We start from the raw sequence: 7,919 nt of genomic DNA, 5'->3' as shown, positions 1-7,919 counted from the left end.
TCTGAGAAGTATTCCTTCCACTTCCTGACGACATCACTGATTGAGGTCACCAGCAGCCAACCTTCACTGAATACAGTGGTAGTGAAGTGCTGCTTTCCCCTCCTCAGCCGTCTGATGGTTTGCCAGAATCTCCTCGGAGCTGACCGAGAGTCATTATCCAAGGTCTCACCAAACTCTTCCCACATCCGAGTTTTTGCCTCAGAAACAGCCAAGGCTGCGGACCGCTTGGCCCTCCAGTACTCCTCCGCTACCTCTGGAGTCCCACTGGCCAGCAAGGCCTGATAGGACTCCTTCTTCAGCTTGACAGCCTCCCTAACCCAGGGCGTCCACCACCGAGTTTATGGATGGCCACCACGAAAAGCACCAACATCCTTGCGGCCACAGCTCAAGGCAGCCACCTCAACAAGTGAGGTGCGGAACATGGTCCACTCAGACTCAATGTCCCCCACCTCAGCTGGGATGCGGTTAAAGCTCTCTTGGAGGTGCGAGTTGAAGATCTTTCTGACGGGTTCTTCTGCCGGGCGTTCCCAGCAAACCCTCACTACACATTTGGTCTACCAGGTCTGTCTGGCATCTTCCCCCGCCATCTGATCCAACACACTACCAGGTGATGATCAGTTGACAGCTCAGCTCCTTTCCTAACCTGAGTGTCCAAAACAAACGGTCGTAAATCAAATGACACGACTATGAAGTCTATCATTGATCTACGACCTAGGGCGTCTTGGTGCCAAGTGCACTTATGGACACCCTCATGTTCGAACATGGTGTTTGTGATGTACAAACTATGACTAGCACAGAAGTCCAACAATAGAACACCGCTCGGGTTCAGATCAGAGAGGCTGTTCCTCCCATTCACACCCCTCCAGGTCACACTGTCATTACTGTAGCAGTAAGGGTTATTTAATAGTTAAAATTCGTTATGAATTTTATTTTGAAGGGGCACCACTCTCAGCTTTGAGAGAACTCTGAAGGACCGAAAATCAATTCAGATTATTATTTAATTACCTCGAATTACCCTTTTACACCGTGAGTTCTTTTATATGAAGGATTCAGATGTCATAAGTAAAACACACACGCTTTAATACATTTTTGTGATATTTATTTGAATATATATGATAAACAACTGTTTGCAATTATTTTTGACATTTAAAATGAAGGCTTTGGTCCCAGTTGGGGTTAGATGGAAATTGAATGACCGTCAAAATTACTGGTTAGCATGGATTAACAGATAAATGAAATTATTCTATATGCTTAATCAAAACAGAAACAAGATGCAATGTGAAAAATTTTGTTATTTCATCAGGGCAGATTAATTATGAAATTTTACTAAAACGTTTTATCGTTCACTATTTAAAATTTGGTCTGAAATTTAAAGAAAAATAATTACTGAACTGAGTTAAACTAATTTGGTTAAAAATCTAAATTCTTGAACACCAGAGTCAACCGTCAGAGTACAGGTCAACTGTTCCTACCAGAAGTCGTCTTCGCAGGCCGTCGAAGATACCAGATATTAGACTCTTTCTGCTCAGATGGTCTGGTGATGTGAAGTTGGAAATTCCTTCACATTCCTGACATCAAGCCGATGAGTTGGTCACTGACTCTAGTGGTCAGCCAGAGCATCTTCTGGAGTTCTGGACAGCTGTGGTTAACTCTTTGATGAAAACTGCAGGTGTTTTGATTGCTGAAAAGGATTCTGTCCAACTTTGCCCAAAGTTGAAGCTAATTTTCTCCTTGGAAGTCTTCTGAAGGTTGGGTCTTAGAGCTTCTATCTCCTCCTCGGGAGGAGTTCATCACTTCATCATCATTTCTCTTCTGTCTCTTGTGAGAGGTCTTCCTCTCTTGTAAACAATCGACCACACCTCTGATTTGAAAGAGGTGGTAGATTTGAACCAATCAAAATGAAAGGACTGAACTTTTATCTACTCAATAAAGTATTATTTTAATCTGCTCTGTTGAAAAAGTCATCAAATAAAATCATTTAAGACACTTATCAACTTTAAATGAGGTAAACAATACAAACACTTTGTCAACCTTATAAACAGAAAACAAGTTTGTAAACTTTTGGCCTACACAGGTTATTGTCAGCTGTAAGGGAACAACAAGGCAGTTATTTAGTTATACCCAATTAAACACTTATTTCATTACAAAAACAGTATTACTTCTTCTAAAATGTGAATAAAAAGTCTGTCCGTTTTCTTGCATGCTAGAAATGGGACCTAAGTGTCGAAGTTGGAATTCCTTTGAACAGAGAAGAAGCTTTCTGTTATTTATGATTGTTGATGGGATAGCCTGAGGGAGGCTGGTACAAGTGGGTACCAGGACATCCTGGAGTGATCTGTGTTAACTCAAATGTCCATTTTGTGGGGTTCACAGAAAGGGTGTTCCAATATTATTCAGATTTATGGCTCCTTGGGTTGTCTTACCAACCATAAAAGTCTTCTTTTGACACTTTCCAGAGTTAGAAATGCTGAAACCAAACTTTAAACTGTCCCAGGTTCTGAAGTGGGGGTGGGGTGGGATGTCTCAGTTGTTCAAAGGATGAAGAGTTTTTTTTCTATTTCAGAAACATCTTTACAGAATGAACTGCTCAGTCACAGAAATAAAAGGTCTGTTACAAAATGACATTTAGGGACGCAGGTATATCTCTACATTACTCACGTGGGCATTGAAGTCCCCCAGCAGAATAAAGGCGTCCCCAGCTGGTGCATCTTCCAGCACCCCTGCCAAGGACTCCAAGAAGGCCGGATACTCTGAAATGCCGTTTGATGCATAGGCACAGACAACAGTCAGAGCCCGTCCCCCCACCCGAAGGCGAAGAGAAGCCACCCTCTCATCTACCAGGGAAAACTCCAACACACAGGCACCAAGTCGGGAAGCTACAAGTAGACCCACACAAGCTCAACGCCTCTCACCATGGGCAACTCCAGAGTGGAATAAGGCCCAGCCCCTCTCAAGGAGATTGGTTCCAGAGCCCATGCTATGCGTTGAGGTGAGCCCAACTATATCTAGTTGATACCTCTCAACCTTGCGCACAAACTCAGGCTCCTTCCCCACCAGAGAGGTCATGTTCCATGTCCCAAGAGCCAGCTTTGGTAAGCCAGGGTCAGAGCGCCAAGGTCCCCGCCTTCAGCCACTCCTCATGGCATCACACACCCAACTTTTATGGCCCTTTCTACAGGTGATGTGTCCACAGGAAGGCAAACCCATGCTGCTCCTTCAGGCTGAGCCTGACCAGGCCCCATGGGTAGAGACCCGGTCACCAGGCGCTCGCCGACAAGCCCCTCCCCCAGGCCTGGCTCAAGGGTGGGGCCCCGGTAACCCACGTCCGGGCAAGGGACACTGAGTTCCTTGCTGTATCATGTCCATAAAAATCTTCAGAATCGCTCTTTGTCTTGCCTGTCACCTAGGACCAATCTGCCTTGGGAGATCCTACCAGGAACAATTATAATTGCCCCATACAGCATAGCTCCTAAGATCGTTCAAGCACACAAACTCCTCCACCATGATAAGGTGGCGATTCAAGGAGGAGCAATGCAGACATGTTCCTGTTTTTTGTTTTCTACATCACTTTATAACCTAGCTGTTTTTTGTTTTGTTTTTTAATACCATTTTCTTTTATTTTTCTTTCATTTATTCTCTTATGCTCTTTTATGATTGTCTATTGTAGTCTTTGTTGTCTACTGTTGTTATCATTCTTTGTTTAAAACAGGTCTCTCTTGTAAATGAGTGCCCAAGGCTCAATTAGACTAACCTGTATAAATAACAGTTGAATGAATGAATGAATCATTGTTTCAACAGTATGACTTGTCCCTGTGTCATGTATGTGACTGACTGTCTAATTAATTAATTTTCTCTCTCTAAACGGGGTGGCTGTGGCTGAGTGGTTAGATCAGTCGTCCTCCAATGCAAGACTTGGGGGTTCAATTCCACCACCAGTCACATGCCGAAGTGTTCCTGGGCAAGACACTGAACCCCTCATTGCCTCCAATGTGTGTCCCATTAGTGTATGAATGTGATCTAAAGCTTTGATTAGTCTTTGTATAGATCTAGTAGAGTGCTATATGAATGGGTGAACGAGGGCACAGATTGTGTTGTAAAGAGCTTTGAGTATCTTGATAAGATACACTGCCTGGCCAAAAAAAAAGTCACCACCAAAAACAAAGGTCGTACACAAAAATTTTGTTGAACCACCTTTAGCTTTGATTACATCATGCATTCTCTGTGGCATTGTTTCGATAAGCTTCTGCAATGTCACAAGATCTATTTCCATCCAGTGTTGCATTCATTTTTCACCAAGATCTTGCATTGATGACTAGGCACTAGGCATGATAGGTGCATCCCTTCACCTGCCTCTCTTCTTACCCTGATGCGCCCATCACTCTGGAACAGGGTAAATCTGGACTCATCAGACCACTTGACCTTCTTCCATTGCTCCAGAGTCCAATCTTTATGCTCCCTTGCAAATTGAAGCCTTTTTTTTTCTGTTTCGCCTCACTGATTAGTGGTTTTCTTAAGTCTACACAGCTGTTCAGTCACAATTCCTTGAGTTCCATTTTCATTGTGCATGTGAAAAATGCTCTTACTTTCACTATTAAACATAGCCCTGAGCGCTACTGTTGTTTTACTTCGATTTGATTTCACCGTTTACGTAATCGCCAATCACTGACTGAAAATTGTTGGATTGTATACCTGGACTATTGAACATGGACTTTGTTGGTTTAGAATCAGTTTGACATGACTGTCAACGAGGAAGAGAGCCGGCACTGGAGGAGGTGGCATGCCAAAGACACCATCTTACCACCAACATAACTGGTTTGTTCCACTTTGGGGGAAGCAGTTGGGGGAAGAATCAGTTTTGTGTTTTGTGTGCCTTTGACTAATGAAGCCGTCTAGATAGCAGGTGAAACATTTCAGCACAAAAAAAAGAAACTGTCCAGATGACCTGACTGAAAATTTTTGGATTGTATACCTGGATTATTGAGCATGGACTTTGATGGTTTTGAACCAGTTTGACATGACTGTCGACGAGGAAGACGGCTGGCACCGGAGGAGGGGGCATGCCAAATATACCATCTTAGCACCAACATAACTGGTTTGTTCCACTTTGGAGGAAGCAGTTGGGGGAAGAATCAGTTTTGTGTTTTGTGTGTCTTTGACTGATGAAGCTGTCTAGATAGAAGGTAAAAGAAACTGTCCAGTTGACCTGACTGAAAATTGTTGGATTGTATACCTGGATTATTGAGCATGGACTTTGTTGGCTGATCACAGTCATTCAGGATTTTTTTCTGGCCACAGTTCTTCCTCGAAGATGAGGGGACCCCACTATCCTTCCAGTTTTTAATAATGCGTTGGACAGTTCTTAACCCAATTTTAGTAGTTTCTGCAATCTCATGAGTTTTCTCTGCTTGATTCATGTCAGTGATTTGACCCTTCTCAAACAGACTGACATCTTTTCCATGACCACGCAATGTGTCTTTTGATAAGGTTTTTTAAGAAATGAGAAGCAACTCATTGTACCAGTTGGAGTTAAATAACTTGTTGCCAGCTGAAAGTTAATCGCCCATGTAGTAATTATCCAATAGGAGACTCATACCAATTTGCTTAGTTAAATCCAGATGGCAACTTTTTTGTTTGGCCAGGCAGTGTAGAAATGCACTATATAAGTACAGTTCATTTACCATTTACCATAAACATCTGATTGGCTGAAAGCGGTTTAAAAGGACTAAACCCCAACTGCTGGGGGAGCGAGGGTAGCCAGAGGAGAGATGTTAGTCTGATGGTTGCCGTCTTTTCTCTCCAGTCTCACTCATGCTCCTGTTGGAGATACCAGTGTTTGTACCTTGTCACTGATTTTGTTGAGCTGATTGTTGTTGGGACTGGGAGTTAACAGCCATCCTTGTGTTTTCGATTTTTGGTTGTAGGGTTAGTCCCCAGATTGTAGGGTGAGGGGAGTTGCCCAAAATCCGAAGGTCAACTGCTGGCTGATTCAGGGCTTTCCCTTTTCTTGTTTCTTTTAGCCGGGGCTCACAGTTTTCTCTTTTGTTCAGGTGATTGATGTTTAAAGTCTTGTCTAAATGTACAATTATCTGGGCTTAATATGTTGTGTGTTCTGTCATTTACTCCTGGACATCTCAGGACTATAACATACTTGGGGGCTTATTCGGGATAAAGTTGTTGTCATAACATTTATTGGGGCTCGTTTGGTTCCAGAAATGTTTGGTAACATGTTTGGGTGCTCATTTAATGCATAGCATATTTATGGGCCCGTCCTTTCTCATTGTTGCCTTTTTGGCAGTTTGTTTGCAGCGCGTCAGTGTGGGTGACATGTTTGTTCACACCCTCTGTTAGTGAGACGTGTCATTCTCTTGTGTCTGGTTTCTGTGGTGACTTGTGGCTGCGCAGCTGAAGCGCAGAATTTAAATTTCCCTGAGACACTTTTTTTTTTTTTTGTAACAGTGCGTAATTTTGATATTTGGTGTCTGAATGTTTTTCCCCCTCCATTATTCTCTTGTGTTCTCCACTTCCTGAACAAAATTGCGTTCAACGTGGAGGATTTTGCATAACAAACAGTTTTTACTTTTTTGTATGTTTCTTGGAATCTAACTACTACTTCTTACTTAATTTATTTATTTTTCTTACTTAATTTAAATAGTTATTCCTAAATGAAAACATTCATCTCATTCACGAGATGGATGTTATAGCTTTTGTAACTTTTCTACTTTTCAAATCATTTAACATTAATTACAAATAGTTTCCCATAGAAATATGTTGAAACCTCTCATTTTTTTCAAAACATTGCTACATTTAAATATTGCTTCAACATACTTGATCAGTTTTTGACTTGTTTTGATATTTTTAGCTACTTTTCTACTACTTTTAGCTAGCCTTTTGTCATGTTTAGCTTCCAGATAGTTTTTTTTTATTCTTTTAGCTAGCCTTTAGCTAATTTGAGTTTTTAGCTGTCACTTGTAAACAAAATTCCCAGACACTTGACGTCCTCCCTTTGTGAAAGAAGCTCTCTCCCAGTCTGGATGTGTCTCTAGTCTGTCATTTTACGGAGCAGAGCCATAGTTCTTGTTTTGATCATTTAGATTTTATACAAAATCAAATCATTAAACAGTGTACTGTGTGTCACAGGTTCTGATTGCTACCAGTACTCTAGCTTGGGGAGTGAACTTTCCTGCTCACCTGGTGGTTGTCAAAGGAACCGAATACTATGATGGGAAATCCAAGCGCTATGTGGACTACCCCATTACAGGTACACAGTCTCCAGGTGTTCTCACTCATTCTGAAGAAGTTTAATTTGTCTTTGTAAGAGCATGAGAATGTAAACATAATGCAAATGATGAAAGTCTTTGCCTCGAGCTCTGTCAGTAACAATCAGCTGGACTTTGGTGGAATCATAGTCCACTGCAGTGTGTTTCAATCACTTGTTTGAAAAGGACAATAAGAATGTGTTGTGTATGCACGTAGATGTTTTGCAGATGATGGGGAGAGCCGGTCGTCCTCAGTTTGATGACCAAGGCAAAGCTGTTATTCTGGTCCATGACATCAAGAAGGATTTCTACAAGAAGTTCCTCTACGAACCTTTCCCTGTTGAATCAAGGTAACAGACACCTGGCTGCTGTGTGTTGGGAGGATTCCTCCCATCCTGCTCTTAAGACCAGAAGCATTTGCACCAGTTCCAAGTCATTTTAATCCTGGTGTAGAATGAACATATGCATGAGATATATTCATAAATTAAACGGATTCTTTCATTTTTCTGGACTGTATATAATGTGCATTGAATTTAATAAAATGTGGACGGAAACGTTAATTATCTTTGACTCACCAACGACAGTGGGTCATTTATTAACAGAATCAAAGTTTAACACATCACACATTTACATTAATTTGGCAAAATATGAAAAATAACAACA

At 41.8% G+C, this 7,919-nt stretch overlaps 1 long non-coding RNA gene across 1 annotated transcript in view; it reads left to right on the top strand.

Moving 5' to 3' along the window:
• The first annotated feature begins 7,151 nt into the window (after positions 1–7,151).
• Positions 7,152–7,919, top strand: part of LOC119409583 — a 41,863-nt gene continuing 41,095 nt past the window's right edge. The window contains exons 1-2 of the long non-coding RNA XR_005186798.1: positions 7,152–7,258; positions 7,474–7,606. This is a non-coding gene — a long non-coding RNA (uncharacterized LOC119409583). The remainder of the gene's footprint in view (positions 7,259–7,473; positions 7,607–7,919) is intronic.

This window comes from Nematolebias whitei, chromosome 5 (genome assembly GCF_014905685.2).
Source record: "Nematolebias whitei isolate Nwh7 chromosome 5, NemWhi1, whole genome shotgun sequence".
Lineage (NCBI taxonomy): Eukaryota > Metazoa > Chordata > Actinopteri > Cyprinodontiformes > Rivulidae > Nematolebias > Nematolebias whitei.
This window is presented reverse-complemented; position numbering and strand designations above follow the sequence as displayed.